Source organism: Vulpes lagopus, chromosome 4 (genome assembly GCF_018345385.1).
Source record: "Vulpes lagopus strain Blue_001 chromosome 4, ASM1834538v1, whole genome shotgun sequence".
In the NCBI taxonomy this organism is placed as follows: Eukaryota; Metazoa; Chordata; class Mammalia; order Carnivora; family Canidae; genus Vulpes; species Vulpes lagopus.
The window spans coordinates 92,513,969-92,532,287 of NC_054827.1; the positions used below are offsets into that span (position 1 = coordinate 92,513,969).

The following is an 18,319-nucleotide window of genomic DNA, read 5'->3' on the forward strand; positions in this document are numbered from 1 at the left end:
CCTGTATCAAAAAGTACAGTAAACACATTTAAGTTAGTTTCATGCAATGTTTCCATTGTCCACATGCATGTAAGAACTGCAAAATACAAATTGTACAACTTTCCTGATTTCACCTATAAGTTAAATGCTCTCATATCTGCACTTAAAATGATGCTTCACAATAAAGATGAATGATGACATTCATGCTAATAATTTAGATTTGTAATTTTTCCTTACTTAGAATAATGACATTAAGCAATTTTTAAAATATGGTGACAATTCAGGAAAGATTATGAAAGAAAGGAAAAAGCTTTATGTTTTAGTATTATTAACATTTTTTCCTGCTTTTTGAACAAGAAGCCTCACATTTTCATTTTTCACAGGGTTCCACAAATTATGTAATTAGTTCTGCTGAGAGTTTGGAAAGGTATTCTCCTGATTCCCCACTGCCATCTTCTCCCCTCCCTAAAGTACTCCAGCTGCTTCATACAACATGCCAACCTCTTAATACAATTGTCTATCTTCCTAGTCATATCTCTTCATTCTTTAAAAATCTTGAGTCCTAACTTATGGTCTCACTCTCTCTTATCTCTATAACCCAAAGCTCTCTATAATTCCTGTTATATTTTGGTTTCAACATCTACAGAGATGATACTTCCAACCCCCTGGGCTCTCAGTTATGTGATCACTTCACTGGCAGGGAGCTTGTCTGCTTCCACTTCAACCAAACCTCCCTTATCCCCACCCCCTGCCCAGCTGAGATTCCACAGTCCAGCAAATACTCTCCTCTTATTTGCCCCAACTCATTCTGTCAAGCTCACCTGATATGTGAGTTTCCTATCGCTGCGTAACAAATTACTACAAAAATGGTCGCTTAAAATAACATGTTTATAATTTCAGAGTTTCTGTGGGTCCAGGGTTGGGTCAGGTTTAGCTGGATCATTTGCTCAGGATCTCAAGGTGTCATCAGGCTGTGTTCTCATCTAGAGGCTCAACCAGGGGAAAAAATATGCTTCCAAGATGACTCAGTGTTGGCAGAATTCAATTCCTGATGCTATAGGACTGAGGGCCCTGCTTCTTACTAGCTGTTGGCTAGAGACCACACTGAGCTCTCAGAAGCCACCCTCACTTTCAACTGGCTTCCTGCAGTTCTGTGCCATGTGGACTCCCCAAACATGTCTGTTCACTTCATCACAACAATGAGAGTCTCCAAAGTAAGTCAACTAGCAAGGCAAATTTTTACATAATGCAACACAACCACAGGAGTGACATCCCATCCATCCTCTTTGGTTAGAAGCCAGTCACAGGTCAGGGGAGGGGATCTCACAAAGGCACGACCACCAGGCAATGTGCATCATGGGGGCTATCTGGGGTCTGTCTGCCACCCATGGCAAAACTCAAAACACCGGCTTTCCTGCCCTATGGCACCATCCAAGCAGCTAACTATAGCCATAGAGAACCCTCTGTGGTTGTAACGGTCTCATGTGACTTCCATATGCAGTGTTCCTACTGGGTCCTAGAACTTCCCAGTGATTTTAACATATCTCCCAAGGCAATTTTCACTCTTGTTCTCCTCTACCTCCCTCCTTACACACCCCTATGTTCTCTCTCCTTTTCAATTTCAGCTTTTGCCTTTGCCTTTTCCTTCCTTCACTAACTGAATCAGGCAGGGCCCAAGAAGGAAAGAGAAGCTTCCCAGAATACATAATCATAGACACTGGTTACACAGGAGATGAACATGGTAAGATACTAACCAGAAGATTACCAGTAGCAGGAAAATTTCCACCCCACCATAGTTAAGGAGCAGAGGGAGAAGGGGAGTGCAGAAACTACACTGAGCCTTTCTGGAAGAATCTGAAGCCCCAGAAAAGATGCCCCCAAAGCATGGTGGAATGGGGAGAAGTACTAACTAGCTTCCCCCCCCCCCTTTACCTCCCTCACTTCCCAGCAGAGCTTCCCATTGGCCAAACTCAGCAGGAAAATGCTGACCTGGGGGCCCAAGCAGGAGCCAGAAACTGAGATTCACAGCTGAGTCAAATGAGGGTGATGAATGTCTCCAAGAGCAAAAGTCCCAGGACACACTGAAAAAACTAAAAGGAATGAGAATAAAATGTCCAGCCTCTCAAGTACACACCTGCCTGCAACCCTACTGGGTACACTGGAGCCCAGTCACTCTCATCCATTCAGACTGTTGCTGCAATTCTTCTCTCCTGAATCCTTCCGGCCACCATAGAAACATAAAGTGATACCTGCAAACACTAAAAAGATACATCTCTAGGGGAAGTTAAGATGGTGGAAAATTAAAGGGACCTAACCTTGTCTTGTCCCTCAAATACAGCAAGATAGTTATCTAATCATTCTGAACATCCAGGAGCAGAGTGAAAAATCAGAACTTTAGAAGTCTGTTACAGTGGGAGTCATGACTGGCTTAAAGGTGCTCAGGGGGTAAAGCAGGATAGAATCCCAGGTGTGACATCATGGTCTGAGGATCCCCAGGGTCACAAGAAGAATGGGTAGTGCCTAGGGCTGCACTGTTCCCAGGCATAGGACCATGTAAGATGGGTGAGAACAGTGAGTCTAGGTACCAGCTTTCTGCTCTATACTGCCATAAACTGAACCACCGTGTGTTCATGCAACCAATTTCCTGGCACAAGCCCAGAAAATGGCAGAACCATAGGGAGATCCTCCCTAGGAGGAACAGTGCAGGCCCATTTCTTGAAAGTCCCTAAAATTTGTAGTTTTGAAACTCACTCACACATCTGAAATAAAAAAGCTCAGACACAGGCAGGATGAACACAAAGTTCTAATGAAATTGGAGAGATAAGACTGATTGATTGCTCTTTCTGTGATGGCTCACTGAAGAGTAGGGGGTGTGAATTTTCAGCTCCAGGGCTAGAGAGTGGAGTGCCACCATATTAATTTGTGCTCTTATTCTTTATTTTTTATGATAATTTTTTCATTTGTTTTCTTATTTTTTCAGTTTTTTTATTAATTATTTTATTTTTTATGTATTTTTGCTTCGTATTTTATTTTATTTTTCCTTCATATTTTGGGATCTAGATTCTTTTAAAAAGCAGACCAAAATACACCCAGGATCTAGGATTTGTTTTTTTGTGGGGTTTGGCAGGGGGTGGTGGTAGTGGTTTTGTTGTTATTTTTTCTTTTCCTTTCTTTTCTTTCCTGGACAAAATGACAAGATGGAGAAATTCACCCAAAAAGAAAGAATGGGAGATAGTGCTCACACCCAGGGATTTAATCAATATAGACATAAGTAAAATGTCAAAACTAGAATTTAAAACGATTGTGTGGATACTAGCCAAGCTTGAAAAAATGCATAGAAGACACAAAAGAATTCCTTACTAGTATTCCTTACTATAAAAGAACTAAAATCCAGTCAAGCTGAAATTACAAAAGGCATAACTAAAATGTAATCCTAAGTGGAGGCCATGAAAATGAGGGAGGACAAAGCAGAGAACCAAATAAGTTACATAGAAGATTAACTTATGGAAAATGATGAAGCTGAAAAGAGGAGGTAAAGTAATGTAATGGACCATAAAGCTAAACTTAGGGAAATTAGTAACTTATTAAAACCCTCTTGCACTGTTGGTAGGAATGTTTACTGGTACAGTCACCCTGGAAAACTGTATGGAGGTTCCTCAAAGAGTTAAAAATAGAGCTACCCTATGACCCAGCAATTGCACTACTGGGGATTTACCCCAAAGATACAGATGCAGTGAAAAGCTGAAATACCTGAACCCCAATGTTTTTAGCAGCAATGTCCACAATAGCCAAACTGTGGAAGGAGCCTTGATGTCCTTCGAAAGATGAATGGATAAAGAAGATGTGGTCTATATATACAATGGAATACTACTCAGCTATTAGAAACAACAAATATCCACCATTTGCTTTGACGTGGGTGGAACTGGAAGGTATTATGCAGAGTGAAGTAAGTCAATCGGAGGACAATCATTATATGGTTTCACTCATACAGAGAATATAAAAAATAGTGAAAGAGATTATAGGGGAAAGGAGAGAAAATGAGTGGGAAAAATCAGAAAGGGTGACAAAACATGAGAGACTCCTAACTCTGGGAAATGAACGAGGGGTAGCAAAGGGGAGTGACGGGCACCGAGGGCATTTGATGGGATGCCCTAAGTGTTATACTATGTTGGCAAATCAAACTCCAATAAAAAATATACAAAAAAAACATAATAATGTTTGTATCATAGGAGTCCCAAAAAATTAAGAGAGAGATATAGGGACAGAAGGTTTATTTGAACAAATGATAGCTCGAAACTTACCTAATCTGGAGAAGGACACAGACATGAAAATCCAAGAAGTACAAGGAAGTCCCATTAAATTCAACAAAAGTCAACCATTGTAAGGCATATAATAGTCAAATTCATAAAATACACAGATAAGGAAAGAATCCTGAAAGCAGCAATGGGACAAAGTCCTTAACCTACAAGGAAGATAGATCAGGTTCACAGCAGATCTGTCCACCAAAGCTGGGCAGGCCAGAAAGGAGTGGAAGGAAATATTCAATGTGCTGAATGGGAAAAATATGTAGCCAAGAATTCTTCATCCAGCAAGGCTGTCATTCAGAATAGAAGGAAAGAGTTTCCCAAACAAAAACTGATTTGCAACCATTAAACCAGCCCTGCAACAATTTTAAGAGCGATGATTTGAGTAGAGAGAAAAAAGTGATCAAAAGCAACAAAGACTAGAAAGGACCAGAGAACATCACCAGAAACACAACTCTACAGGTTACACAATGGTACTAAATTCATATCTTTCAACAATCACTCTGAAAGTAAATGGACTAAATGCTCCAACAAAAACACAGGGTATCAGAATGAATTTAAAAACAATACCCATTTATATGATGCCTACAAGAGACTAACTGTAGACTTAAAGTCACCTGCAGATTCAAATGAGGAGGTGGAGAAATATTAGTCATATAAATGGATACCAAAGAAAGCCAGGGTAGCCATACTTATATCAAACAAGATTTTAAACCAAAGGCTGTAACAAGAGATGAAGAAGGGCATTATATCATAATTAAGGGGTCTATCCATCAAAAAGATCTAACAATTGTAAATACTTATGCCCCTAACATGGGTGAACTGAAATGAATGAAATCAATGATAAGAAACATAAAGAAACTCACTGATAATAATACAATTATAGTAGGGAACTTTAACACCCCACTTACAGCAATGGACAGATAATTTAAGCAGAAAATTAACAAGAAAACAATGGCTTTGAATGACACACTGGGTCACATGAACTTAACAAATATATTCACAACATTTCATCCCAAAGCAGCAGAATACACATTCTTTTCCTTTTGAAAAAAGATTTATTCGTTTTAGACAGAGACAGTGTGTGTGTGCAGCGGGGAAGGGCAGGAGAAGGAAAGAGAGGTGATCTCAAGCAGACTCTTCATTTAGCACAGAGCCCAACGTAGGGCTTTATCCCATGACTCTGAGATCATGATCCAAGCCAAAATCAAGAGTCAGAGGCCTAACTGACTGAGCCACCCAGGTGCCCCTACATATTCTTTTCTAGTGCACATGGAACATCCATTCTCCAGATTAGGTCACATACTGGGTCACAAATCTACTTCCAACAAGTACAAAAAGAGATCATGCCATGCATATTTTCAGATCATAGCACTATAAAACTTGAAGTCAACCACCAAAAAAATTGGAAAGACTACAAATACATGGAAGTTAAAGAACACCCTACTAAGAATGAATGGGTTAACCATGAAATTAAAGAAGAAATGACAAAATACACAAAAGAAAAATGAAAATGAAAACACAACAGTCCAAAACCTTTCAGATGCAGCAAAGACAGTCATAAAAAGGAAGTATACAGCAATACAGGCCTACCTTTTTTTTTTTTTTTTTATAAGATTCTTTTTTGGCAACCACTGGGGAGACTTGAGTATATACAGTTACCTACAGGATTATTTTTTTTTTATTTATTATTTATGATGGTCACACACAGAGAGAGAGAGAGGGGGGCAGAGACATAGGCGGAGGGAGAAGGAGGCTCCATGCACCGGGAGCCTGATGTGGGATTCGATCCCGGGCCTCCAGGATCGCGCCCTGGGCCAAAGGCAAGCGCCAAACCGCTGCGCCACCCAGGGATTGAGAAAAGTCTCAAATGCACAACCTACCCTTATACCTGAAGGAGCTAGAAAAGGAAAGCAAAAAAAAAAAAAGTGCAAAGCCAGCAGAAGAAGGGAAATAATAAAAAGTAGAGCATAAAACAATGATATAGAAAATTTAAAAACAGTAGAACAGATCAACAGGAGCTGGTTCTTTGAAAGAATTAATAAATTTGACAAACCTCTAGCCACTTATGAAAAAAAAAGAGAAAGGACCCAAATATACAAAATCATGAATGAAAAAGGAGAGATCACAACCAACACCACAGAAATACAATTACAAGAGAATACCATGAAAAACTATATGCCAAAAAAAAAGAAAAATTATATGCCAACAAACTGGGTACTCTGGAAAAAATGGACAAATTGCTAGAAACATACAAACTATCAAAACTGAAAGAGGAAGAAATAGAAAATTTGAACAGACCTATAACCAGCAAAGAAATTGAATCAGTAATCAAAAATCTTCCAACAAACAAGAGTCCAGGGCTAGATGGCTTTCCAGGAGAATTTTACCGAACATTTAAAGAAGAATTAAAACCTAGTCTTCTGAAAAAAATTCCAAAAAATAAAAACAGAGGGAAAACTTCCAAACTCATTCTACAAAGCCAGCATTAACTTGATTCCACACCTAGACAAAGACCTCACTAAAAAGGAGAATTACAGGCTAATATCCCTGATGAACATGGATGCAAATATTCTCAACAAAATATTACCAAACAGAATTCAACAGTATATTAAAAGAATTATTTACAATGATTGAGTGAGATTTATTTCTGGGATGCCAGGGTGGTTCAACATTCACCAATCAATGTGATAAACCACATTAATAAAAGAAAGGATAAGAAGCATATGATTCAGTAGATGCAAAAAAGCATTCAACAGAATACAGCATCCTTTCTTAATAAAAACTCTCAACAAAGTAGGGATAGAGGGAACATATCTCAACATCATAAAGGCCATATACTAAAGACTGACAGCAAATATCATCCTTAGTGGGGAAAAACTGGGAGCATTTCCCCAACAGTCATAAACAAGTCAAGGATGTCCATTCTCATCATTACTATTTAACACAGTACTGGAGGTCATAGTGTCAGCAATCAGACAACAAAAGAAATAAAAGGCATCCAAATTGGTAAAGAAGTCAAACTTTCACTATTTGCAGATGACATGATACTCTATGTAGAAAAACCAAAAGACTCCACCGAAAATTGCTATAACTCATACATGAATTCAACAAAGTTGCAGGATATAAAATCAATGTGCAGAAATCTGTTGCCTTTCCAGACACCAATAACGAAGCAGCAGAAGAAGAAATCAAGGAATCAATCCCATTTACAATTGTACCAAAAACCATAAGATACCTGGGAATAAATCTAACTACAGAGGTAAAAAGACTTGTACTCTGAAAACTACGGAACACTGATGAAAGAAACTGAAGAGGACACAAAGAAATGGAAAACTATTCCATGCTCATGGATTGAAAGAACAAACATTTTCTAAATTTCTATACTACCCAAAGCAATCTACACATTTAATTCAATTCATTCTTTATCAAAATGCTAGCAACATTTTTCTCAGAGCTAGAACGAAGTTTGTACAGAACCACCAAAGACCTTGAATAGCCAAAGCATTTTTGAAAAAGAAAAACAAAACTGGAGGCATCATAGTTATGGATTTCAAGCTATATTACAAAGCTGTAGTCACCAAGACAGTATGGTACTGGCAAAAAACAGACATATAGATCAACAGAGCAGAATACAGAACCCAGAAATGGACTCACAACTATATGGTCAACTAATCTTTGACAAAGTAGGAAGAAATATTCAATGAACTAAGAGAGTCTCTTCAACAAATGTTGTTGGGAAAATTGGACAGCCACATGTAGAAGAATGAAACTGGACCACTTTCTTATACCATACACAAAAATAAACTCAAAATGGATGAAAGACCTAAATGATCATAAAGATCTAAATATGAAGAGACACTTTTCCAAAGAAGACGTCCAGATGGCTAACAAACACATAAAAAGATGCTCAACATCACTCATCATCAGGAAAATACAAATCAGAATCACAATACCACCTCAACCTGTCAGAATGGCTAAAGTCAACAACAAACGAAAAAAACACATGTTGGCAAGTATGTGGAGAAGGGGGAATCTCTTGCACTGTTTGGTGGGCATGCAAACAGGTGGAGCCACTCTGGAAAACAGTTTGGAGGCTAAAAATAAAGCTAACCTATGATCTAGCAGTTCCACTACTAGGTATTTGCCTAAAGGATACACAAATAGATTTGAAGGGATACATACACCCAGATGTTTATAACAGCATTATGAATAATAATAAAACCATGGAGAGAGCCCTAACGTCCACTGACTGATGAACAGATAAAGAAGATGTGGTATATATACACAATGGAGTATTATTCAGCGATGAGAAAGAATGAAATCTTGCCATTTGCAACTATGTGGATGGAGTGAGAGTGTATTATGCTAAGTGAAATAAGTCAGTTACAAAAAGAGAAACATGGTATGATATCACTCATATGTGGAATTTAAGAAACAGAACCGATGAACATATGGGAAGGGGAAAAAGAAAAAAAGGAGAGAGGTAAATAAGCCACAAGTGACCCTTAATGATAGAGAACAAAGGGTTCTGAGAGTTGATGGGAGGAGGTATGTGAAGAATGGGCTAGATGGGTGATGGGTATTAAAAAGGACACTTGAACTGAAACAAAATGAAAAAAGAAATGAAATAAAAGAACAAGAGAAATGAAACAAAAGGATTCTAGGTTGACAGTTCTTTTCTCTCGTTTCTTGAAGAAATATTGTGCCACTTCTTCTGCATCCATGGTTTCTGTAAACCTGGAATCCTCTATCCAGTGAAAATATCATTCAAGAATGAAGGTGAGGGCAGCCCGGGTGGCTCAGTGGTTTAGGGCCGCCTTCAGCCAAGGGCGTGATCCTGGAGTCCCCGGATCCAGTCCCACATCAGGCTCCCCATATGGAGCCTGCTTCTCCCTCTGCCTGTGTCTCTGCCTCTCTCTCTCTCTCTCTCTCTCTCTGTGTGTGTGTGTGTGTGTGTGTTTCTCCCATAAATAAATAAATAAATAAATAAATAAAATATTTAAAAAAAAAAAGAATGAAGGTGAAATCAGATGTTCTTAAATGGAAGAAAACTAAGAGAATTTGCTGCCAGCAGAACAATCCTAAAAGAATGGCTAAGGGAAGTTATCAAAACACAAAAGGACAGATAAAAGAAGGAATTTGGGAGCATCAGTAAGGTACAAAGAACAATGGAAACGAGAAAAGCACAGGTAAAACCAACAATTTCCCTCTTCTCTTGGATTTTCTAAATTTTTCTAAGTTCTGTTTGATTTTGATGAAAAAATTCTAACACTCTTTGATGTAATTATCAACATATGTAGAGGAAATATTTATTTTTTAAATTTTTTTATTGGAGTTCAATTTGCCAACATATAGCATAACACCCAGGGCTCATCCCGCCAAGTGCCCCCCTTAGTGCCCATCACCCAGTCACCCAAACCCCGCACCCACTCCTCCTTCCACTACCCCTTGATCATTTCCCAGGTGTCTCTCATGTTCTGTCTCCCTCACTGATATTTTCACTCATTTTCTCTCCGTTTAGAGGAAATATTTAAGACAATTTTATTACAAATGGAGGAGTTAAAAGGATGTAGAGTGAGGTAAGGTTTTTCAAATTTTACTCAAACTGATAAAATGATAACATGATGAGACCATGACAAGCAATGTATATAGAATTTAGCACCTATAGAAATCACTTGAAAAAGCTTTAAAAAAGATATATTTAAAAATACTAGAGATAAATCAAAATAGAATTACAAAATACATCCAACTAACTGGTTCAACCCTAATATATTAAAATTCCATTGAATACAACTAAAAAAGGTTGGCAGAGTGGATTATAAAACATAATTCAGCTATGTGCAGTCTACAAGAAATATGCTTCAAAAATAACAATATAAATAGGCTAAAATGTGAAAGAATGGAAAAGGATACATTATTCAAACATTAATCCAAAGAAAGCACAAGTGGCTATATTGATATAAGACAAATTTCAGAATAAAGAAAATTACTAGGTAAACACAGAGATTATATAATAATAGGGTCAATTTACCAGAAAGACATTTAAGACTTAAATGTGTATTACCAAACAACAGCAAAATATGAGGTGCAAAACTAACAGTACTGAAAGTAGAAAGAAACATGTACAGTGGTATTGCTGGAGGTTTCATGTCTCTCTCAGCAATTAGTAGAACAACTTCACAGAAAATCAGCAAGGACATAGGAAAACTGAATAACACCATCAACCAATAGGATCTAGTTGATATTTATATAACACTCCACCCAATAACAGCAGAACACTCATTTTAGGTGTTCATAGAATATATACCAAAATATACTATGACTTGGGACATGAAACAAACCTCCAAAAATTTAAAAGAACTGAAATGACACAGTGTGTTCTACAGCTACATTCTAATCAAATTAGAGATTTGGAGCAGAAAATCTGCATATCTGAAAATTAAACAATACACTTCTATATAATCCAGAAGTCAAAGAGGAAGTCTCAAGAGAAATCAAAATTATACTGAGCTGAACAAATGAAAACACAGCATATCAAACTGTGGAACAAAGCCAAAGCAGTGATAAGAGGGAAGTTTATAGCATTAAATGTTCACATCGGAAAGAAGAAAAGGCCTCAAAACAATAATCTAAACTCTCATCTCAGTAATGTAGAAAAAGAAGAGCAAAGTAACCCTTAAAAAAGTACAAGTAAAAAAATAACAAACATAAGAGCAAATATCAATGAAATAGAAAACAGAAAAACAGCAGAGAAAATCAATGAAGCAAAGAACCTGTTCTTTGCAAACATCAACAGAATTGACAAACACTTCTAGCATGATTGACATGAATAGATATTACCTAAGACTAAGAGAATAGATATGAGCACTGTCAGGAATGAAGTGGGGGAATATCACTAAAGACTTACAGACACCAAAAAGATAATAATGGAATACAAACAACTCTATGTACATAAATGTGGCAACTCAGATGAAAAGGACCCAATTTCTCCAAAAGCACAAATGAGTACAATTCACTCAATTATAAAATAAATAATTTGGATAATCCTGTAATTATTAAGTAGGATTATTTTGAATTTTTAAACTCCAAAATATAAACCTCCAGACCAAGATTTACTGAAAATACTACCAAATATGTATGTATGTATGTATGTATGTATATTTTTTATTGATGTTCAATTTGCCAACATATAGCATAACACCCAGGGCTCATCCCGTCAAGTGGCCCCCTCAGTGCCCATCACCCAGTCACCCCATCCTCCCACATCCTCCCTTTCCACTACCCCTTGTTTGTTTCCCAGAGTTAGGTGTCTCTCATGTTCTGTCACCCTCACTAATATTCCCCACTCATTTTCTCTCCTTTCCCCTTTATTCCCTTTCACTACTTTTTATATTCCTCAAACGAATGAGACCATATAATGTTTGTCCTTCCCCGATTGACTTACGTCACTCAGCATAATACCCTCCAGTTCTATCACATTGAAGCAAATGGTGGGTTATTTGTCTTTGCTAATGGCTGAGTAATATTCCATTGTATACATAAACCACATCTTCTTTATCCATTCATCTTTCGATGGACACCGAGGCTCCTTCCACAATTTGGCTATTGTGGACATTGCTGCTAGAAACATTGAGGTGCAGGTGTCCCAGTCTTTCACTGCATCTGTATCTTTCGGGTAAATCCTCAGCAGTGCAATCGCTGGGTCGTAGGGCAGGTCTATTTTTAACTCTTTGAGGAACCTCTACACAGTTTTCCAGAGTGGCTGCACCAGTTCACATTCCCACCAACAGTGTAAGAGGGTTCCCTTTTCTCCACATCCTCTCCAACATTTGTAGTTTCCAGTCTTGTTAATTTTCCCCATTTTCACTGGTGTGAGGTGGTATCTTATCGTGGTTTTGATTTGTATTTCCCTCATGCCAAGTGATGTGGAGCATTTTCTCATGTGCTTGTTGGCCATGTCTATGTCTTCTTTGGTGAAATTTCTGTTCATGTCTTCCGCCCATTTCATGATTGGACTGTTTGTTTCTTGGCTGTTGAGTTTAATAAGTTCTTATAGATCTTGGATACTATAGCAAGTATACGTGGATATACATACACCTGATATGTCATTTGCAATATCTTCTCCCATTCTGTAGGTTGTCTTTTAGTTTTGCTGACTGTTTCTTTTGCTGTGCAGAAGCTTTTTATCTTAACGAAGTTCCAGTAGTTCATTTTTGCCTTTGTTTCCCTTTCCTTCATAGATGTATCTTGCTAAAAGTTGCTGTGGTCAAGTTCAAAAAGGGTGTTGCCTGCGCTCTTCTCTAGGATTGTGATGGATTCTTTTCTCACCTTTAGATCTTTCATCCATTTTGAGTTTATCATTGTGTCTGGTAAGAGAGTGGTCCAGTTTCATTCTTCTGCATGTGTATGTCCACTTTTCCCAGCACCATTTATTAAAGAGACTGTCCTTTTTCCGGTGGATAGTCTTTCCTGCTTTGCCAAATATTAGTTGATCATAGAGTTGAGGGACCATTTCTGGGTTCTCTATTCTGTTCCATTGATCTATGTGTCTGTTTTTGTGCCAGTACCACACTGTCAATCACAGCTTTGTAGTACAACTTGAAATCTGGCATTGTGATGCCCCAGGCGCTGGTTTTATTTTTCAATATTCCCCTGGCTATTCGGGGTCTTTTCTGATTCCACACAAATCTTAAGATGATTTGTTCCAACCCGCTGAAGAAAGTCCATGGTATTTTGATAGGGATTGCATTAAATGTGTAAATTGCCCTGGTTAGCATGGACATTTTCACAATATTAATTCTTCCAATCCATGAGCATGGAATATTTTTCCATCTCTGTCTACATCAATTTCTTTCAGAAGCATTCTGTGGTTTTTAAGGTATAGATCCTTTACTTCTTTGGTTAGGTTTATTCCTAGGTATTTTATGCTTTGGGTGCAATTGTAAATGGGATTGACTCCTTAATTTCTCTCTCTTTAGTCTCATTGTTAATGTATAGAAATGCCACTGATTTCTTGGCATTGATTTTATATCCTGCCACACTGCTGAATTGCTACATGAGTTCCAGCAATCTTCAAGTGGAGTCTTTTGGGTTTTCTATGTACAGTATCATGTCACCTGCAAAGAGTGACACATCTTTGCAGAGTGGCATTCTTCTTTGCCAATTTGAATGCCTTTTATTTCTTTTTGTTGCCTGATTGCTGAGGCTAGGACTTCCAGTACTATGTTGAATAGTAGTGGTGAGAGTGGACATCCCTGTCTTGTTCCTGATCCTAGGAGAAAGGCCCTCAGTGTTTCCCCATTGAGAATGATATTTGCTGTGGGCTTTTCGTAGATGGCTTTTAAGATGCTGAGGAATGTTCCCTCAATCCCTACACTCTGAAGAGTTTTGATCAGGAATGGATGCTGTATTTTGTCAAAATCTTTCTCTGCATCTATTGAGAGGATCAAATGGTTCTTGTTTTTTCTCTTGTTGATGTGATCCATAACTTTGATTTCTTTACGAGTGTGTAGCCAGCCTTGCATCCCGGGGATAAATCCCACTTGGTCATGATGAATAAACTTCTTAATGTACTGTTGGATCCTATTGGCTAGTATCTTGTTGAGAATTTTTGCATCTGTGTTCATCAGGGATATTGGTCTATAATTCTCCTTTTTGGTGGGGTCTTTGGATGCTGGCCTTATAGAACGAGTTTGGAAGTATTCCTTCCCTTTCTATCTTTCGAAACAGCTTTAGTAGAATAGGTATTGTTTCTTCTTTAAATGTTTGCTAGAATTCCCCTGGGAAGCTTTCTCGCCCTGGGCTTTTGTGCTTTGGGAGGTTATAGATAACTGCTTCAATTTCCTCCCTGGTTATTGGCCTGTTTAGGTTTTGTATTTCTTCCTGTTATAGTTTTTGGTAGTTTGTGGTTTTCCAGAAATGCGTCCATTTCTTCTAGATTGCCTAATTTATTGGCATATAGCTGCTCATAACATGTTTTTAAAATCATTTGTATTTCCTTGATAGTGGTTGTGATTTCTTTTTCATTTGTGATTTTATTAACTTGAGTCTTTTCTCTTTTATTTTTAATAAGGCTGGCTAATGGTTTATCTATCTTATTAATTCTTTCAAAGAACCAACTCCTGGTTTTGTTGATCTGTTCCACAGTTATTCTGATCTCTATTTCATTGAGTTCTGCTCGAATCTTTATTAACTCTCTTCTACTTAGTGTAGGTTTTTTTAATGTTTTTATTTTTTTTTAATTTATTTATGATAGAGAGAAAGAAAGGAGAGACACAGGCAGAGGGAGAAGCAGGCTCCATGCACCGGGAGCCCGACGTGGGTTTCGATCCCGGGTCTCCAGGATCGCGCCCTGGGCCAAAGGCAGGCGCCAGACCGCTGCGCCACCCAGGGATCCCCCTGCTTAGTGTAGGTTTTATTTGCTGTTCTTTCTCCAGCTCCTTTAGGTGCGAGGTTAGCTTGTGTATTTGTTTTTCCAATTTTTTGAGATATGCTTATATTCTGATGTATTTCCCTCTTAGTACTGCTTTTGCTGTATCCCAAATATTTTGAACAGTTATATCTTCACTTTCATTCGTTTCCATGGCTCTTTTTAATTCTCTAATTTCCTGGTTGACCCTTCATCTTTTAGCAGGATGGTCTTTAACCTCCACATGTTTGAGTTTCTTCCATATTTCTTCTTGTGCATGAGTTCAAGTTTCAAAGCATTATGGTCTGAAAATATGCAGAGGACAATCCCAATCTTTTGGTATCACTTGAGACCTCATTTGTGACCCAGTATGTGGTCTATTCTGGAGAAAGTTCTATGTGCACTTGAGACGAAAGTGTATTCAGTTGCGTTTGGATGTAAAATTCTGTAAATATCTGTGAAATCCATCTGGTCCAGTGTATCATTTAAAGTTCTTGTTTCTTTGGAGATGTGCTTTGCTATTATTTGCAGAAAGTGCCATGTTGAAGTCTACCAGTTAGTGTATTATTATCTAAGTATGTCTTTACTTTGGTTATTAATTGATTGATATATTTGGCAGCTCCCACATTAGGGGCATAAATATTCATGATTTTAGGTCCTCTTGTTGGATAGATTCTTTTGGCATGAATCCTTTATGCTTTTTTCCAGGGTCAACAGTAGCTTTATAATTGTGCTTTTGAATTGGCTTTCTGACATCTAATTGTAATCCAAATTCTGTAACTCTGTGGCAGAGTACTGTTTCTGATTTTTTCTTTTGTGGTGAGTTCTTTGTAATCATTTTGCTTAGTGCAGAGTGGCTAAAAGCAAGTACTGGAAAAGGGATGAAAAGCAAAACAAGAAAACAAAAAACATACAACAACAACAACCAAAAAAAGGGGGATCCTCTGATTCTATATATTTTAAATCCCTCAACTTCCCCTGGAGCTTTCCAGCGCTGCTTGGTCAAGAACTTGCTCTTCCCCTGTCCTTCCAGCTGATCTTCTGGGGGCCTGCTGTGCTGATTCTCAGGGGTGTGCACCTGGGGACGCTGCTCCGCCCCCTGCCAGGTGCACAGCTCAGTGGGAGCTGTTTATCCTGTGAGGCCCCTGTTCCCTGGTAGCCCTGCTCCATCCCAGGCACAGGGTGACACAGGAGGAACAACAACACTGGCTGCTGCCAGCTCTCTAGCCCTAGGGTCAGCTCCTGCAGTGACTCCCACAGTCTCCCAGTCGCACTGGCCTGGGTGCTTCCAGGGGTTGCGGGTGCTGATCTGCGCAGCTCGGGGGTGCCTGGCGGCAGGAGCGTCCTCGCTGTCCTGTGTCCTCCCCGCCCCCGCCTGTCCTGGGGGGAGCGCAGGGTCCTGGGCTGTGTCCCGGGGCTCTGGGCTCCGGGGCCTGCGCTGCTGCAATCGCGCTCCCGGGCGCGGCTCCCGAAGCCAGCGGGGACCAGCCCCCTCCGCCCCAGCCGCCGCAGGAGCTTCCCGAGGCCCCGCCAGGCGCGCTGCAGCCCTTCGCCGAGCTCGGCCGCAGGGGGGCGAGGGGCGGGGGGCGCGCTCTCCCCGGGCGGCTGCCTAGTTAGTGGCTCCGGGAGCCTGGAGGCTCCAGCGCCCTCCTGCGCTCTGCCCGAGCTCCCTGCTAAGCGCCTTTGCGTCCGGGAAGAGTCCCAGGCGGATTTTTAAAGTTCCTGCTTCGGGACTGACTGGGCTTTCCTGTCCCGGGAGGCTTTTGCCGCCTGGCCTTAGCCCGGGTCCTCGCAGGGGGTGGTCCTCCCCCAGTTGATTCTTTTTTTTTTTTTCCCCTGCCTTCCTATCTCGTTAGAAGCAAAAACCCTTCTCTCTGTAGGGTTCTAGCTGTTCTCTCTTTAAATCTCAGGTCGAATTCGTAGGTTTTCAGGATGATTTGAAAGTTATCCAGGGAAGTTGGTGTGACAGGTGACTTAGGGACCCTACTCCTCTTCCATCTTGCCACTACCAAACATTTGAAAAAGAATTAACACCAATTCTACCCAATTTCTTCTGGAAACAGAAGATAGGTATACTTCCCAATTAATTTTATGAGGTTAGAGTTACCCTTATACCAAAATCAGACAGAAGGAAAGGAAAGGAAAGGAAAGGAAAGGAAAGGAAAGGAAAGGAAAGGAAAGGAAAGGAAAGGAAAGGAAAGGAAAGGAAAGGAAAGGAAAGGAAAGGAAAGGAAAGGAAAGGAAAGGAAAGGGAGAAGGAAAGGGAGAAGGGAAGGGAGAAGGGAAGGGAGAACGGAAGGGAGAACGGAAGGGAGAAGGGAAGGGAGAAGGGCAGGGAGAAGGGCAGGGAGAAGGGCAGGGAGAAGGGCAGGGAAGGGAAGGGAAGAAGAAAGAAAGAGAAAGAAAAGAAAGAAAGAAAGAAAGAAAGAAAGAAAGAAAGAAAGAAAGAAAGAAAGAAAAGAAAAGAAAAGAAAAGAAAAGAAAAGAAAAGAAAAGAAAGAGAAAAGGATAAGGAATAAGGGAAAGAAACTACAAATTAAAAATCCTTAAAATATTAGCAAAGGAAATCCAGCAATATAGAATACACACCATGACCAAGTATAGTTTATTCTAGAAAGGCAAAACTAGTTCAGTATTCACAAACTGATCAATGTTAACTATACTGTTACCGTATTAATCAGGAATTCTACTTCTTCATAGATAACCAAAAGAAACGGAACACTTGCCCACACAAAAACATATTATAGAAGCTTTATTCACAACACTCAAAAAATAAAAACAGGGATCCCTGGGTGGCGCAGCGGTTTGGCGCCTGCCTTTGGCCCGGGGCGCGATCCTGGAGACTCGGGATCGAATCCCACGTCAGGCTCCCAGTGCATGGAGCCTGCTTCTCCCTCTGCCTGTGTCTCTGCCTCTCTCTCTCTCTCACTGTGTGCCTATCATAAATAAATAAAAAATAAAAAAATTAAAATAAAAAAATAAAAACAACCCAAATGTCTATCACAGATTAATGGGTAAACAAAATGTGATATATCCATATGATAGTAGGATTCAACATCTATCCTGAATGAATTCAACAATTAAACGAACAGTGTACTTATACATGCTATGACATGGATGAACTTTGAAGAGTCAAAGTGAAAGTGAAAAGAAGTGTCAAGTGAAAGAAGCCGGTCACAAAAGAAAGAGCACACATTGCCTGATTCCATTTGTATATGAAATCTTCTTAATAGGCAAATCTATAGAAACAGATAGTAGATAAGTATTTGCCATTTGGGGAGGAGAGAAAGATCTAAGGAAAAGAAGGGGTGAAAATGCATATGGGCTTTCATTTTGGGTTAGTAAGAATGCTCTAAAATTGTGGTGATGGTCATCCAACTCATTGGATATAGCAAAAACCACTGAACTATACCTTTTAAATGGACATATTATATGATATGTTAATAATATATCAATAAAGCTAATAAAAACATCAATCTAATCTACCACATTAAGAGGCAAAGAAGAAAAATCATATGATCATACAAACTGATGCAGAAAAACACTTGACAAAACTCAGTACCCATTCATGATAAAAACTTAAAACTGGAATAGAGGAGAACTTCCTCACCTGGATAAAGCATAT

The 18,319-nt window shown here is 39.3% G+C and overlaps 1 protein-coding gene across 3 annotated transcripts in view; it reads right to left on the bottom strand.

The window, feature by feature from the left end:
- The window catches only part of OCA2 (OCA2 melanosomal transmembrane protein), a 409,422-nt gene that overhangs the window by 375,944 nt on the left and 15,159 nt on the right, over positions 1-18,319 (bottom strand). The gene's annotated exons all lie outside the window — the stretch shown is intronic.